We start from the raw sequence: 14,620 nt of genomic DNA on the forward strand, positions 1-14,620 counted from the left end.
GACTCTTAATTTTTAATTGTTCTAGCTGTCCCATTTGAGGGTTATAAGGCGATGTCAACTGCTTAAATTTTTTTGCTGTATATATAATATTCTTTCTGTTGGTTAGAGTCATAAGATATTTTAGGTGATGCAGGACTGATTATTGTTTGTTGTTCAGGGACACCTAATTTTGCTCCAAGTCTTTTTCCTCAAAGTTCCGAGAGCAACTGAGATGGGACTTCAGCGGTCCACCCAACCTTATATTGGTTTGCACAATAATATTTCTTATAACAAATCAACCCCAAGTTGAATTCTAGAGCTTGAGGATGAGTGCTCAAAGGAATAAAAGTAATGTTACCAACTAAAATGGGTTCTCCCAAGGCTACACCATCTCCACCCACTAGTTAATCAATAAGTCAAGAAATTGTTACACCATAGGGGCCTTTAACTAAAAATTCATCAATGTAGAGAATTCTTACAAGCACAAAGATTCATTATTCAATCACAAGAGGTGAGCTTAACATGGGAAGATCCATCTGCTAGACAAGCTACTATCTGAACAATGGGTTCATCAGTCCACAAGCTTCCCATCTCTATCTTTGTGCCTTATTTTCTTTGTTTGTTCCTCTCACTAGGAACTCTCAATCCATCACTTACATACAATAAACAAGACCCATTTTTCTCAAGTGTTCTCAACTGCTCTCAACTATCACACCACAACAACCTTTTATTTTTTCATCAACAACGTAGGTGATTATACAAGATCTGGGAGTCACAATTCAGTTAGAGGAGGTGAACTTAACATGGGAAGGTTCATCATTTGGAAACGTTATTGTCTAGACAATAGGTTCATAAGTCCACAAGCTTCCTGGTGGCTTCATCGATCCTAATACAAGCCATTGCTCATGCATAGGAGTAGAGCTCAACATGGGAAGGTTCATTAACTGAACAAGCTATTTTTTGGCCAATAGGTTCATCAGTCCAAAAGTTTCCCAGTGGATTCATCAGTCCTTAGACAAGCCAAACTTGGTGGGTTCATGAGTCCTTAGGCAAGCCACTTCTCAGTCACAGGAGGAGAGCACAACATGGAAAGTTTCATAAACTAAACAAGCATTGTTTGTCCAGTAGGTTCATTAGCGCACAAGGTAAGGCACTCTTGGTGGGTTAATCAGTCCTTAGTCAAGCTAGTGCTCTCTCTCTCTATGTTCCTCCTTTTGAAATTCTCTCTCTCTAGCTGGGTTCTTCCTGAACCAATTTGTGATTTCTCCCCTTATTTTCTTGCTCACTCCTTCCCCCCTTCTTCTTGAATGAATGAATCCTTCTTTTTTCCTTCTCTTCCTCAAGAAGTGATTTTCCCATTGCTTCCACTATTGTTGTTAAAACCCTATCTCCCACATGTTGTTGTGTGCCTTCCACTCTTCTCTCCCTCCTTCCAGCCTTCAACCTGGTTTTGTTGTGGAGTGTAATCATGGGGATGTTGTTACGCCAACTCCTTACACCACTTCCTGATAATTGTCCTTGACCTTCTTTGTTCTTGCCAGCACAATCCCCTCTCGTCGTGTGTTCGACCCATCACAAGCCTCGTTGCCAGCATGACTCATTCAACCATTTAATTTTGTATGCTCTTTTACTTGTGGACTTGCCCAAGAGCAGCATGGAATCTTTCTTATTTTTCTAACCAATTAAAACACAATCAACCCATTAAAAGCACTCCCAGTTAGTGTCCATCATTGACATTTAAAACAACTAGGATTCCTTAAGAAATCTCCCTCCTAAAGCTCTGAAATTTGTGTCCCAATATGTCACCCAGTTTTAGTATAATAAAATGGTTTTAAATATTGTACAATAGGGAAAATTAACCAAGGGTTGTCACAAGTTCGTTGAAGGGAGATAGTGAGAGGTGTACAGTGGGTAGAAGTGGTGGGGAGCAAAAAAATGTTATGCGGGTGAAGCAGTGTGGAGAAGGTTGGTGTAAGGGAGGCGATGAGAGGTGTCCGGTGGGCGAAAGTGGTGGGGAGTCGGTTGAAGGAAGTGGTGGCCAAAGATGTCTAACACCCAAAAAATAGTGGCTATAGGTGTCTAACACCCAAATAAAATAGGTGACAAAAGATTTTCTCTCAGAAACATTAGATTGTAATCTTGTAGAAGAAATATGTAATATAATGTTGTAGAAAGGCATATGAATTGTGGTTACATAGCTAGAACTTAGGTTATATGTAATTTCCTATTTCCAGAGATAACCTTTATGCCGTATGTCGACAACCTTTCTACAATATTTCCAGAGATATCTCGCCGACCTCTCTACAATAGTGGGGGCCACATTTTGGCTAAATTTCAACCTGGGGATGATAAGTCAGTAAAGGACATTGGCTTTTGATAACTCAAACGTTTGTATAAGACATTTATGGAAACTTCACTTTACGATTGGATTCCATGTTTTGCAACGTGTGAAGCTTTTATCCCTCTCCTCTACTAGTCGTTCACATGTGACGATCTATATGTAGCCTCTTTACTCTCTGTTCCACAGTCTTCGCCCTCTCTTATGTGATGGCAAATCCCACCATTGCAGTGGTAGCGGCTGCGCTATCCATAGCTTTAGCGGCAGCTTGGACGGCTCTCCTCAGAAATTCTCCAATCGATGCAGCAAACATCGAGCTTCCTTATCCTCCCCAAAGACTTGGTGTGTTCGCCCACAACAAGAGGCTACAGAACGCCCACAAGCTTGGATCTGGACTCATCCCCAACCCAGAAGATCTGGTGTTTGATTCTCAAGGCAGACTGTATACTGGTTGTGGAGATGGGTGGATAAAGCGAATCTCCTTTCTTGATAACCTTGATGTTCGTGTGGAGAACTGGACATATGTTGGAGGTCGTCCTCTGGGCCTCGCTTTTGGCAGCCATGGAGAATTATTAGTCTGCGAGCCTTCTCAGGTGAGCCCTATCATCGTTTCTGCATTTTCTCATCTTCAATTTATTCCATTTTCATTATGTGTTGCAGGGTCTGCTAAATGTGACGGAAGACCATGTGGAGATTCTGACAGATGAAGCAGATGGCTTGAAATTCAAGTAATGTTTTTGAGCATCATGATTATGAAAAAATTATTTTAAAATCCTAGCTCTATGCTTTTTTTATATATGTGAATCATATTAGGTATAAATCAGTTAGCACAGACCAGTAGACTCAAGGAATTCTTCAAGTAATCATAACTACATTCCATGGTTATATCATTAAAGATTTGCAGACGGAGTGGATGCAAGCAGAGAAGGGGCAGTTTATTTCACAGATGCCTCATATAAATATGGCTTCCATGACCACTTATTTGATATCTTGGAGTACCGACCACACGGCCGGTTGCTCAAATACGAGCCCTCCACGAAGAGAACGAGCGTACTTCTCACAGATCTTTACTTCCCCAACGGAGTGGCCCTCTCTGCCAAACAGGACTTCCTCGTCTTCTGTGAAACTTCACTGTATGTATGCCTTGCACTCAATCATTAATTATTTCTGTAAGGAAAGATCCAGATCATGTAGTATAATTGAGCGGTGCCTTGTTTTTCATTACAGGTATCGTTGCCAGAAGTACTGGTTAAAGGGGCCAGAGAAGGGCACAGTCGAATCTTTCATGGACAATCTCCCTGGACTTCCAGATAACATCCCACTATGACGGGAACGGCACCTTTTGGATCGGAGTTCCGACGGTAATGTTCTGTCACTGTAGTACCCAGTTCAATAATTGTTGGTTTTTTTTACATTTAAAGAAATGGTGGTGTTTGGAGTATTTTTTTAGGTTTCATAGTTGTTTGAATTACATCATAAAATTTATGGGAACTAAACCTCTCACCTAACCATTAAACATAGAAATCAGTCATTATTTACATTACAAAAAACTTATTGCTGTTTCTCTGGTTCTCTGTTCCTTGATATATGAAATTAGAGTGGGTGGGTTTTTGACAGAGCCGAACCTTAATCTGGAGGATGGCAACGAAGTTCCCATCTGTGAGGCACGTGTTGGCTCTGATGACGACATTGATGCCTCGTGTAGTCTTCAATGCCATAATTAATGAACCAGGTGTTTTGGCAGTGAATGAGATGGGCAATCCCATTGCGCTGTACTCCGATCCGAAATCGAAAAATCAAATAAATACAGGATTGAAGAGGGGAGACTCTCTGTACTACGGATCTCTTACTCTGGATTACATTGGACGTGTTCCTCACGCAAGAGATACCAATTAATTAAAATTGGGTGTCAGGTATACATAGGACATGTGGAGACCAAATTTCCGTATTTAACCAATGGATCATATCCTCAGGTTTATTGGGACTTGCAAAGCCTATTTTCAAAGCTGAGAATATTAAATTGATAGGGAGTCACCCTTACGATTTCAGAGATGTATGGGGATTTGCAACGCTTGTGTTTATATAAGTTGCAAGCACTTCGAAATTTCACATTTACTGTCATTTATTTTTTTACACAATAACTTTAGCATTTGCCGACCATTAAAATAAATATATTATAACTGAAATCTGTAGAAGTCAGAGCTGATATACCTGCCCACCTAAAGATTCGTTAAAGTCACCTTAATATAGGCAAGCATGTTACTTGCAATTCCTTAAATATTAGTATGTTTTTTGTGCAAACTTTTACACGTTTTTCAGGTGAAATTAAAGTAATGTAGAATTCGAGAATTTTTTGAAAATTTAAATGAATGGTAGGATTTGGAAAATATTTTCTCGTAATTTTTCTTTGAAATTTTGAAAATAAATTAATTTACCGTCGTAGATTTTTGAAAATGTTTTCATAAATAAATTAGTGTATAAGAATTTTTTGTTTGTTTTATAGGAAACACATGTTTTTAACCATTAGTTCTATTTAAGCTATATATGATAATAAGATTGAAGTCAAATATTTGTCGTAGTTCATATCTATCAGACCTTAAAATACTTCAATTCGAAGTTCTCTCAACATGCAAAATCTGTTTGTTGTTTTTTCAACTCAAACTTATTATTCCAAAAAATTATTACCCAAATTTAAACAAATTAAATAAAAAAATATACCAAAAATCTCACATTGAAATTTCTCATCCAATGATACTAAAAAAAATTCATCCAAAAATACTTTAAAAAACAGCATCATTCTTTTTCTAATGCCACTATATTTGAACAGTATTTTTCACTTTTCCTTGGTACACACAAAACAGTGCACTTAAAAGTCATTGTAATTCTGTGTAAATATTTATTTTCAAAAAACAAAAATAATATAGGAACATAGGCTTGGTGTAATAAGTCCAGTAAGCAGCACGTCGACAGTCAAACGACATACTTCATACTTCGAGAATTTGATTCAGAAGCTTCGCTTAGTGAATGCGATTTACTATCACAGCGGAAAAAGTTGTTAAAAGCTTGAAGGATGTTTTACCATAATTTATTAAAATTTAATGATGGGATATAATTTATTAAAATTTAATGGTATAATTAGATGTGAAGGTTTAAATTGTTTAATTTGTATAATTTGAGTAAAGGGATGATGGCTTGTAATTTCTTAAATATTAGTATGTATTGGAGTAATCTGTAATTGAATCAAGGAAAGGAAAGTATTTACTATGTCTCACAGGAAGACTTTTTGGTAATAGACCCAACAAGAGTGCTAACACCACTCATGGTAAGAGTGCATGCATCACCACTCATGGTAAGAGTGCATGCATCGATAGCACATAGTTAAATAGCTGAGCTATTTGGAGGTTCTTTTCAATGTGTCACAAAGGCTAATTTACTTTTTATTTGCTATTAGTGATCAATCTTCAAGAAAATCTAGTGCAATGAAGTTCCTTGCAAGGATTATCCTCCCAACAAGGCACCTCTACCTTTTTCAACCATCAAAATATTTTCACAATTTACCTTCAACAAAATTTATGCTACACAAGTGTTCTCATGCCAATGTCCACACAATTGCAAGTAAGCAAGGTCATGAAGTTGAATATTCTAATGATATGCAAGTAAACAAGGTCATGAAGTTGAATATTCTAATGATATGCAAGTAAACAAGGTCATGAAGTTGAATCTTCTATTGATATTTTCAAGTGGTGAGCACAAATTAATGCCATAGGTCCCATTCACTCAAAAGGGCCCTCATCTTGTAAAAGTAATGTTCAATTATGAGGAGACAAATATAGTTACTAAAACACAATAAAGAATACAAACATTGGACTAAAACATTAAAGAAATAAATGCTTGAAAATATTTCTTCATCTTCTTCACTGAACAAGTGATACATTCACATATAGTCTTTAGATTTATACAATTATAGAAGTTGCTATATTTGTTTAACTAATCATTTGAGACTACTTCTCACTACCCGTAATTTAATCTATGAATACTCAATTCGTTTATAATGTTATAGAAATATATGGGAAATTACATATTGCAATAATAAAAATTAAGCATTATCTTAGGCACTCCGTCATAATGATTAATGATATGATTCCAAAAAACTTGTGATGCAATAAATCCTCTCTCCTGGCAGTACTTTGGTGAAGATCTGAGCAAGTAGATGATCTATTTTACAAAACTTTATTTCAATTCTTCCTTTTGCACAAAACTCTTGTAAAATGTTGCTTGATATCAATATGTTTGGTACAACTATGCACCACTAGTATTTACTTATGGAAATTGTAGACATGTTACCACAATAAATAGTTATAGCATCTTGTTGCTCTTGTATTTTGTCAAGATTCTCTTAAACCAAATTATTTCACATGTTGCTAATGCTACCACAATATAATTTGATTTTCTAAAAGATAAAGAAAATAATTAGTTGTTTCTTTGAATACACTTGATCTGAGGTTGAAAACTTAAAGTATTTTTTCTATCATCAAGTAATCGAAATCAACCAACACAAAATTATTTATTGAAGTGTACCAAATTCTAAAATTACTTTTTCCATGGAGATATCTTAAAATTCTTTTTGTTGCTCTAAAATGAATCTTACTTGCACATTGCATGAACCTAGAAATTAAATTTATTGCATACATAATATGGGGATTTGGGCAAGCCTCTTTTCAAATTTTAATCCCTGTAGAAGTTGTTATTCCTCCCCACCTAAAGATTATGTTAAACTATTTCACGACTTTTTTTGTTTTTTTTTTTTCGATCTTTGAATTTCTTCCACTGAAATCAAATTTTGAGAATATTCTAAAATATAAATTAAATCAACTAGAGATTTTGGAAAATATTTTCACAAGCAAGCTTGGTTTTTTTCTTTTGGCTTCTTGTAATCTCTCCGGCTGAAATTACCTAGAGTGCATATTTTGGGAATATATTCAAAAATTGAATTGACTCTATAAATTAACTGGATTGCAGATTTTGGAAATATTATGAAAAATTAAATTGACTACCGATTTTGGAAAATATTTTCACAAGCAAGCCTGGTTTTTTTTCTTTTTAATCTCTCCAATGAAATTAAACTTAGTGATTTTGGAAATATTTTGAAAAATTAAATGGTGTGACACTCGTAATATTATGTTTTAACCTTGACATTATTTACCTTATTATAAACTTTTGGAAATATTATGAAAAATTAAATTGACTACTGATTTTGGAAAATATTTTCACAAACAACCTTGGTTTTTTTCTTTTTAATCTCTCCAATGAAATTAAAATTACATTTTGGAAATATTTTGAAAAATTAAATGGTCTGACATCGTAAGATTGTTCATGAAATTATGTTTTAACCTTAACATTATTTACTTTTTTATAAACTTTGGAACTAATTTCGACCTAAGTAGAAGACCAAATAAATGTAGAGACTCAGACTTGGTAAAGTTCTCGAGTATTAAAAAGAAAAGTTTCTTTAGTATTAAAGAGAAAAGTTGATATATGTATAACTATAAAGAAAACTCTCCAGACAATTAGGTCAGTTGAGTCTATTTTCCTCCTTAAAAGGGGATAGTTCCAAGGAAGGATTCTACTTCTTCTCTTTTTGGGAAAAAAGAGAGAGAGCCATAGGGACGAGAGGGAGAAGAGTGAAAGGATACACAAACCTGACATAGGACACGATTGTGCAGGTGAGCAGAGTACTAATGTGTCAGGACATTGTGCAGGTGAGCAGAGTACTGATGTTATGAGGAATATTAATGTGTCAGGACATTGTGCAGGTGAGCAGAGTACTGATGTTATGAGGAATATTAATGTGCCAGGACATTGTGCAGGTGAGCAGAATACTAATGTTATGAGGAATATTAATGTGTCAGGACATTGTGCAGGTGAGCAGAGTACTGATGTTATGAGGAATACTTGAGCTCGAAGCAAAGTACTGATGTTATGAGGAATATGTTATGAGGAATACTTGAGCTGGAAGCACAGTACTGATGTTATGAGGAATACTTGAGCTAGACTTGGGCCAGTGGAATCCTTGGTAGATCCTTACAAGTTGGGACTCTAAAGTGGACCGGGGATCCTAAGGTTTGGAGATTAGATGTCTTGGGATTTCAACCTATATTGTTTGGACGAGTGGAAGCTCGAGGGGAGATTAGATGTCGTTGCTGGTCTTAAAGTTGGGAGGAGAGACTTCCTGGTTCTTGAGTTGGACTTGGGCCAGAGGAATCCTTGGTAGATCCTTGCAAGTTGGAAGTCTAAACTGGACCAGGGTCCTGAGGTTTGGAGATTAGACGACTTGGGATTTGAACCTATATTTTCTGGATGAGTGGAAGCTCGAAGGGAGACTAGACATCATTGCCGGTCTCAAGGTTGGGAGGAGAGACTTCCTTGTTCTGGTTGGTATAATTGATGCAATTTACATCACTGTCATTTACATTACTGTTTTGTTGTGTTACTGTGTTACAAATTGGTGACTCTAACTGAGGAAAAATGAAAGAAAACCAATTATTCATATCATTTGTTAAGAAGAAATAACGGTAACCAGTGTTGTATGTTTCTATCAAGAACATAATTAGTTATCTAAAAAAAATGTGTAGTGGTGTGTCACAACGGGTGTGTGTGTGTATATATATATATATATATATATTATTTTTAAAGAAATTCAAAAATATGGAATATAGACAGTAAGCTTTTATTCCTTAAAACACAAATGAAGGAGCATGTTAGTTTATGCAAAAATTTGGGATTAATCCCCTAACATAAGAAAAACAACCAGTTTCATGTGCAAAAACAACACAGATTAATATTAAATAAAATGAACACTGAAAAGAATAATAAGTAAATCATATTCATTTCCTTGTGAAACAGTGTTTAGTCTGCAAAGTGGAAATTTACGCATGGAGATAACGAGTGAAGGAGCCATAATGCTAGAGCGGTGTTATAATCAATTGAATCTGTTTCCCACACAAAGAAACTGGTCTCAGAAACTGGTCTCAGAATAACAACAGAAGGTTGCTTGAGACCAATGGTCGGTACCAGTTAGACTAAGCTGCAATCGGGAGATGAACAAGATCTGCAGATTCCATATCCACCCACAACCCATTATCTGCTGGGTCGTCGGGTAACTGAATAAATCTGAGGCATTTCAAACATTAGTAAAGACCGTGGAGAATCTTGATCAAATGGATAAATAGGAGATTAGAACCACCAGAACAATGTTGTGCAATTGAACAAAACCAGTTGTACCGAAATTATAAAAGGGTCCATTTAATGCATACAGAACTGTGGAAAATACAACGACACTAACAGTCTATGACTTGGTCAATAAATAGAAGCCATCGTGGGCAGCGAAATTAACACACGAATCTGAATAGAACACAACACGTTTGACAAAGAAATGTGAGTCATTCTTAAAGTATAAAATTAGAAAATTGACAGTCGTAGATGTGCAGACCCCTGGGTATGGGGGCACCTACTTGAATAACCCAGGTTTCTTCTCAAAAAGGTCTTAGTACCAGGAACCCCCTCTTTTCAAAGACCCAGAAGGCGAACTTCATGAGAATGTGACAGAACCTTCTCCCAAAATAAATAACAGAGTCATCATCTAAAAAAATGACATATATGTAGACAGTATCAGAGTATAGATAATATATATAACTTAGTTGTAATAATGTAAAAAAATCAACACCGAAACCACTTAAGAGTATAGATTAAATACCATTAACCATTCAGTAGGGTCAACCCTTAGCCTCAAGGCTCGAAACCACCCTCTAGCATGGCCAGAGAATGCCAGAGGTAAAGATAAAACCCCAATGAGAATTAAAACAAAGGAAAACACCCTCTTGCATATGGAGGCTCAATCTAACATAGTTTCCCTAACCAATTCCTCCATTTGAGGTCTGTTGAGGACAGGAAGTCTAGAAAGCAAAAGTGCGCAAAAGAGTCAACTTGGAGATGAATGTCCAACATTTCGAAGTTTTGTGGAGGAGCCAACAGTATTGGAGGATGGCCATCCCACCTATCGAAACAACACACTTGGGAGTTGGCTTGTAGTAAAATTTAGCACCAAAACCCCAAGTAAATGGAACAGGAGGAACGACAAAAAATTACAGCAGAAATTCCCCTGAATCGAAGGTGAAGGGAGGATTCCTTTACATGAAGCAATAAAATCGAAATAGAAACATTGCAACCAGAACAACGGAGAGCTTAGGGTTTCTTGAGTAGTTATATGCTAGGTTTGATCAAAATGATGAGGAACTTTCATCTCACGAGGGTTCCACACCATTTTCGCCTATAACAAGCAGCTGGAGGATAGGAGTTGCAAAGCCATCAGAACCGATGGAGAAGTGCCAAATGAGCTCTATCTAAAGCGACCCAACAAGGTAATTACCTTAACCTGTCCACGATTAAGCACCGTCATAGGATGAGTTATGGGAAATGCATCCATTAAACGACTATTGGGTGCCATCGATAATGCATTTGGAGGTGTGACTAATCTGATTTAGAATACTAGATCGCAGTGCTAAGATCCTCTTTAGATTATAAGCAAAATGCTTTTATTGTGTTTAAAGATTCATGAATTTTTGCAAGTGAAATAAAAAGTGTTTATGTTAATTTTTTTATAAATTTAAGATAAATAAGACACTGGACAGTAGCATAAACATGTACAGAACATCATCAAAAACACATTACAACAGGAACATGATAAAGGAGTTCACCCCTCTTGGGCTACGTCTCATTGGTCCAACTTTCAATCGCTTGGCCTCTCTATTATGCTCAAAAGTGTAAAAAAATGTGTTTACAATGCTCAAATGCTTTTGAAACATGCTCCAATTATTCTAGAAAACTCAATAATGGTTCCCTATCCTCTTTTTCCTCCTCATTTGGTCGAAAATTGCCTTAGTTATGACTTCTGTCAGTCTTTCCACAATTTCCTCCAAATTTGGCTAACTGCACTTAAATTCATTATCTAGAGATAATTCTGGCAGTTCCGCTAAAATTGGCAGCGCCGCCAACTTTCTCGCCTATCTTGCAGTTAAGGCCTAGTGGTCACATACAAGTGGTTAGGTCTAGTTGTTAAGGCAACATTTCCGACAACTCCATCGCAAATCACAATTGGTGGAGAACCGACGGTCTTATGGTCTGTGAACGCGACATGGGGCGACATGTGATTGCAATAAATGGTGGACCCAACAGAACTATCAATAGGAACCCATAATATTATCACATACGGGATCCATCACAATTTGCATTCGGCAGAGTCAGGGGGTAACAGATATACGGTACTTGCAATGTGTGATATGTGATTGTGACATCGCATCGCAACCCGATACGTTGGGGGCCAATTTCTGTAGTGTCATTCCTTTTGCGATATGCGATCGCATCAAAACCTTGATGCTATTGGGGGTCAATTCTTTAATGCCCTCCCTGTTGCGATGTGCAATTGCGATTATCACATTGCACTTTGGCTTGCTCTTGGGACGGTTCTTTAACATCGACCCGACTGTAATATGTTAGTGAAGAACCAATTTGCGAGCGTGGCGGTAAAGCTTGGTGTTGTTGTGGGTGAGGTCGTGGGTTTGAACCTAACCTCCCCACATAAAATTTTATTCGCCCTTTGAGAGGGCACGTGGCTCCCTCTGGATTTGCCATGTGTCACCCTATCATTAGTCCACCTGTATAGTCTTCAACCAATAGCACTCTGCCAACTCATCCCTGTACAAACGTGCCACATGGCACTCAACCATTCACTGATGAGATTATGGTTCCACCTCAGCTGCACAATCAACGCCAACTGGGCAGCCTATTCAACAGTACGCACTGTTGACTAGCCTGTCCTTTTTTTTTCAAAAAATTTACGTGTTTGCCAAAGTGAACAGAATGTGTTTCTGAATCCATACGGTCTCTGTTTTGCGTGAAACAAGTTGCGTCAGATTCAATATGACAAGCACTACACATTCATTCAGGTTCCATACCATCCCGACAACTTTGATTTTTGAGCATAATTTTGAGCACCTGATCACTCCTCCCCACTGGAAGCCTTTTGGACTCCAAAAGATCACTTTCAATTGTCCAACAGGTGAGGGTACAGTTCCCTCACCTTTCTAATCTCGATCCATTTATTACTAAGTTGGAACTTGTGACATCACGATGCTTATCGTGCCTTTCAGTGTACTTGACTTTGCCATTTTCAAGATGTTCTTGCATTGTTTGATGTATCATTTGGAGTCGTTCAATGAATTATTTGACTTTTTCCATGTTACTATCAATAGCAACATCTTTCTTACCAAGATGATACAATACATTATGATGCATATGATAAAAAGAATTCTCCACTTGATTCCTTTGACTCAAGCTTGAATGTACATTTTGAAAGTTTGTATTCTTATGAACATAACTTTCATGTAAAAGAAAATGATGCTTGAGGAAAGTATTTATACAAACTATAGGCTTAGAAAGTACATCAAAAAACTTGTCCCTTATACCTTTCTTATACCTTTTGACCGAGTGGAATAGTAGAAGAAAACCCATCCAATGGAAGTGCCTTTGTCGTTGCAATTTAAACACTTCACCATTGAAAATTTCTAAATGAAAAGAAATGGGCTTGCCACATTGTAAAAAGATTGCGCCCATGGCATAGTCGCATACATCAACCTGAAACTTAAATGTTTTTTTCAAGTTTAGAAAAGTAAGTATAAAGGTTGAATTGATCTTTTGTTTTAAAGCATCAAATGTCTCTCGTTGTTTGCCTCCCCACTAGAAATTTTTTTGCACAACTACTAACGAATGCAAATGAGCTACAATAGAAGAAAAATTAACAAAATCTTTCTTCCAACATTGGGCTACTCCCTAAAACCCTCTTATCCAAATGACTATCTTGAGCATGCCTGCTTAAATTGCGAGCAGAGCAAAGGCATCTGCGGCTTTACGAGGATGTATAATTCTTTCACCTGTGTCGGCAGGAATGGAGTCAATACCACCACAGACTGTGACGGCCAAGCAGACCACTGGAATGGAGCCCAGAGTGACAGATTTGCAGCATCTACAGATCCCACTCGCTGGAATTATAGTATCGTGCTTGGAAGAACCAATTTCACGGCTCAAGTACATCAAAGAAGTTTTATCCAACATATACTTTGACATCTTCATAAACAAATGTTCTTGAAATATGATATCAAGTATTTTTTTCTCACACACGACATGTTCATAATTAAATTTTCTGAAAATAAAAATGGCATCCAAGTAGACTATCTTGTCTAGAAATGGCTTCAATACATTTTGCTTCATATGTAGGAAAGTAGTAGGAGCATGGCAAAGACCAAAAAGTATAACAAGCCATTCAAACAGACCTTGCAAGGTTTTGAATGCCATCTTCCATATATCTCCTTCAACAACTCTACTTTGATGAAAACCACTTCTTGAATCCCATTCAATGAAATTCTTATCATTCTTCTTGGGCGCCAAAACAAGAGGTGCACAACATGGTAAAGGAGAAGGTCGAATGATCATTTTATTCAACAATCCCTAGATTTGCATTTTAATTTTTGCGCTTTCCATTACTGACAACCTGTAAATGACAATGTTAGGAAGAAGACACTTCTATTGCAACTGTATTTCATGTTGGATTTTTCTCTTGGGAGGTAATCCCTTTGGTTCTTGAAACATCTCATCATATTGGTTAACTACGTCAACCAATTCAGATTTCAAATTCGAATCACAACCTTTAAAAGATTCATTATCAACATCATTCTTGGGTTTGATCATGAGAAGCATAAAATTCGTGCTTGAATTCACTAGTCTTTTCATCTGCCCAGCGTTAAAAAGCGAAAGATTTATTTTCTCGCTATGAGCTCTCACAATATATTCTAATCCATCTTTGAATAAATGATATTTATTTTCATGTCTATGGAAGATAGCTTTTCTGTCATAAAATTACTAGCTGCCCAAAACTAAGCCACAGATATCTAACGTCACACTATCAAGCTCCACATCATCTATGAAATTTGCAGTAATAGCTAATTTCAGTTTACACTTTCTAGTAACCTGCATTTCGCAATGTCACACACCCATCCAAGTGGATACGGTTTATGATGTGGAATAGTTTCCAAGTTTAAACTTTTGACAATGTTTTCAAAGATAAGGTTGGCTTGAGAGCCACTATCGAAAAGTGTATCAATCTTGTTGTGTTTTGACATCACCCTTATGTGAAAAAGTTCTATTCTCCTCTTTCTGTTTGGAGTTTCATTTTGCGAGCCTGAAGAATTAGTG

The 14,620-nt window shown here is 36.8% G+C and overlaps 1 pseudogene across 1 annotated transcript; it reads left to right on the plus strand.

The window, feature by feature from the left end:
* The first annotated feature begins 2,412 nt into the window (after window positions 1-2,412).
* On the plus strand, window positions 2,413-4,386 carry LOC149195724 (protein STRICTOSIDINE SYNTHASE-LIKE 6-like; annotated as a pseudogene). The gene is made up of 5 exons (XR_016254613.1): window positions 2,413-2,910; window positions 2,978-3,045; window positions 3,214-3,450; window positions 3,545-3,678; window positions 3,935-4,386. The product of XR_016254613.1 is annotated as a protein STRICTOSIDINE SYNTHASE-LIKE 6-like (transcript).
* Window positions 4,387-14,620: the final 10,234 nt, after the last annotated feature.

Source organism: Pinus tabuliformis, chromosome 2_2 (assembly GCF_031772625.1).
Source record: "Pinus tabuliformis cultivar Carrire ecotype Pingquan chromosome 2_2, CPIR1, whole genome shotgun sequence".
Classification (NCBI taxonomy): domain Eukaryota; kingdom Viridiplantae; phylum Streptophyta; class Pinopsida; order Pinales; family Pinaceae; genus Pinus; species Pinus tabuliformis.